This window comes from Chenopodium album, chromosome 25 (genome assembly GCF_948465745.1).
Source record: "Chenopodium album chromosome 25, dcCheAlbu1.1, whole genome shotgun sequence".
NCBI lineage: Eukaryota > Viridiplantae > Streptophyta > Magnoliopsida > Caryophyllales > Amaranthaceae > Chenopodium > Chenopodium album.
The window spans coordinates 11,874,323-11,878,146 of NC_137858.1; the positions used below are offsets into that span (position 1 = coordinate 11,874,323).

The following is a 3,824-nucleotide window of genomic DNA, read 5'->3' on the forward strand; positions in this document are numbered from 1 at the left end:
AACAAGCCCTAATTAAAACTTATTTTTACCAAACGTAAATTATGCTACTGAACTTCAATTATATTTATTGGATATTATTTAAATAAAGTAAAGAGAACGAACCTTTATAAAATAAGTTTTAATCAATAAAAACCAGTAATTTTAAAGAAAAAATATATAAAATTTTATCATTAAAAATAATTTAAATTCAACAAGAGTTAAATGAAGAAAACAAGACTTTTATTGACTTGTTTTAAATTAGATATAAAGATTGAGGCCCTATTTTCTTCACATTATCCAAATAATATTAAAATAAATTTTGATCAGCAAATATTAGTAATTTCAAAGAACAATATAATGCGGAGTAGAAAATTTGTAAAAAAGAAGTTTTAATCACCAATTTAAGTTCAACAAAAAATAACAAAAGATCATTAAAAATAATTTCAGTTTAGCAAAAATCAGGTAAAGAGAATAAGATCAAGTAAAATAATATCTAGGCAGTGACTAGGCTTATAAATGCATAGTATCTTGTCTGATATAGCTAGACTTACGTGTAAAACCCATTCAAAATCCTTACAATCCTATATTCCTATTATGTTGTATTTTTTTTCAGCCCAAATCACCCCTAGGTTATCCTTTGTATCTCCCCATAAATACCTCCAATAATCCTACACATTCATTCTTTCATTTTTGTTATACAACTCATTTGTATAAAATATTAAGCAATGGATTCAAGTGTATCCGTTCTTACTAGCTTTGTCACACCATGGAATCAACCATCCCAAAAGAAAAATTCCATGGTGCAAAAACAAACTACCAATGTCCCAAAAAATTTCATTTGGTCTCTTAGTGATGATATCAATCAACCTAAAAAGAAACTCGACGCCCCAATAATAGACCTTGAAGGGTTTATTAGGGGAGACGAAATTGCCACCAAACAAGCTTCCGAAGCCCTTAGGGAAGCCTGTGCGAATCACGGTTTTTTCCAAGTGATTAACCATGGGGTTGAGCCAAAAATCTTAAATGAGGCTTATAACAACATTGGTCAATTTTTTAGTTTACCACCCTCAGAAAAGGCAAAGGCCGTGAAAAGGCGTGGTTCGTTATGGGGCTTGTCCGTGGCTCATGCTGATCGTTTGACGACGAATTTACCATGGAAAGAGACGTTGTCTTTCCCTCACCGTGCCAAGTCCGACGGCGATTCTGTCGTGGATTACTTCACCTCGGCTTTAGGCAACGAGTTTGAGCCTATGGGGTAAGCGTAAAATAAATGTTATTTTTTGCTAATACGTGATCTAGTCTTGGTTAAGTCCATGATATAATTCTTGTCAAAAAAAAGAGTCCATGATTTAATGAAACAATAATAGTGTAACAAAAATTTTGAAATTCATGTGATTTATGTGGTAGGACCGTAGGAGTTCAATTATCTAATGTCTAAATGAGATTTATTATGAAGTGCTGATGTAAGAAAAATAAGTGTCATGTTAAACGTACTTGCATTATTTGTTCATGTATTTTATGTTTAAAATTTTGATTAATGTATGTGGCCAAAAAAAAGTAAAATAAATAAATGTACATATTATGGAAATAAGTTATGGTATGATATTATACCAATGAGAGGAGATCATCAAAGATTTTTTTTTTTTTTTGAGAGCAAATCTGTTTTGATATTTATTTAATTTATTTATTTGTTGTTATCTGAATAATCAATTTTGTATTCTTTACATTCAAATCAGTCCACACACATATGATAATAAATTGAAAATGGACTTTCATAAATCATTTTAAAGTGTGTAAGTTTATTTTATTTTATTTTAATAATACTATTAATATTTTCACGGTAAATGAAATTAGTATGAGACGATATCTATAATCTGACCGAAGTTGACTTTTATACTTTTGTAGGACGATTTACAAAAATTACTGCAACGAAATGCTCAAACTATCCCTAGTGATATTGGAACTAATGGCTATTAGTTTGGGAGTAGATCGATCCTACTATCGCGATTTCTACAAAGATGCAAACTCGATCATGCGATTGAACCATTATCCGCCTTGCGACGAGCCAAATCTAGTCCTCGGAACAGGGCCGCATTGTGATCCAACGTCCTTGACATTGTTGTACCAAAATGAAATTGAAGGTCTAGAAGTGTTTGTCAACAACGAATGGCATTTAGTCGAACCTCGCAACGATGCACTAGTCATTAACATTGGTGATACCTTGATGGTACGTTTCTTATCACAACTCTCGTAGACTCCTAGGTAACAAGATGATTAGGTTGTTTTGTTCTTAATAAGACATACCATAGACAAATATTGGCCTTTTGGACTACAATTATTGCCTCTAAAATAGGGGTATATTGAACATGTTGTCCTCATTATATAATCGTTAGGAAAATCCGAGCATGAGTTTGTCCCCAACAATATTATGCGTAGATTTGAAAAATCTATTTCATCCGTTCTTTTTTGTCGTTTTACACTTGATATTCGCCTAAAAGTAAAAAGTTCTGGATATATTTGATGATTGTAAAAAAATATATTATAATGTGATCGAAAAGTATTCGATTCATTACATTTTTTTTTTATACTTTTAGTTTTTATAGAAAAATTGAATATCGTAAAAATCGAGTATTAATTGCAAAAAGGAATAAGAATATATAGGTAATAGTCAATAAATTGCATTGTACACCCAAATTAAATGGCTTTTGTGTTTTATTATAACCTATAACATGCATCTTACATGCGCAGACATATGAGAAGAATGTGCAATTGTGCAAACACACGAGGTGCTTCACACTACTTATACATTGATATAGTATAATTTTATGAAAAAAAATCAAGCATCATTCAATGTGAATTAAATGTTTAAAATTTAACTTTGGAAAAATTACTAAACAAAGTTTAGCACTTGTCTAAAAATATCAATGTACCATATACTTTATACGAGTATTACATGTTTGTAACATTTGTCAATTTAAATTACCAATACAAAAACTATTCCGTAATTTCTTTTATTAACATATGCATGTAACCTTAAAATGAAATGCAGGCTATGACAAACGGAGAGTACAAGAGTTGTTTGCACCGGGCAATAGTGAACGAGGAGGTGGCTAGGAATACAATGGCGTTCTTCCTATGTCCGACGGACCACAAAGTCGTTACACCACCACCGGAAATATTAGTCAACAATAAGCAAAGGAAGTATCCAGATTTTACATGGGCTGATGTTGTTGAATTCACTCAGAAACACTACAGAGCTGATGCCAATACTCTTGATGCCTTCACCAATTGGTTCTGGTCAAATCAAACTTCGGAAGAAAATGATGCTAAGCATAAGAACGTAGAAAATTAAGCATTATTTGGCACAAAATTATGTCTAATGAGCCCCCAAATTAAAATAAAAGTAGACTACAACTATATGATAGCTTAATTAGAAAAGAGGATATATGATATTGGTATAAATTATGTCCTAGTAATGTTAATATAAAAAAAACCAGGCATTCTTATGAATTAAGCAATTTGTGTTATGTTATTAATAAACATTTTGTCCGTTGCTTGAAGTTATTCCTATTTGCATTTTACGCAGTTTTCAATGTTTAATAAGTTCATTATTTTACGTACTTAATTATCTATTTGCTTATGTTGCATCTTCACATACAATTGGATCAGAGGTGAATTTTCACCTTGTGTTATGGTGTCCAAGTGGCACAATTTATTTGTTGGAGCGTAATAAGATGGATTGATGATGTGGCAATTGCATCCAAGAAATTTGTTACTGTACTATGTAATGTGTAACTAGCAACTTCTAGTCGAAAATGTTCAACAAGTCAGCCAACGAAACAACC

At 31.4% G+C, this 3,824-nt stretch overlaps 1 pseudogene; it reads left to right on the plus strand.

The window, feature by feature from the left end:
* The first annotated feature begins 704 nt into the window (after positions 1–704).
* LOC145613692 (gibberellin 20 oxidase 1 pseudogene) lies at positions 705–3,331 on the plus strand (annotated as a pseudogene).
* Positions 3,332–3,824: the final 493 nt, after the last annotated feature.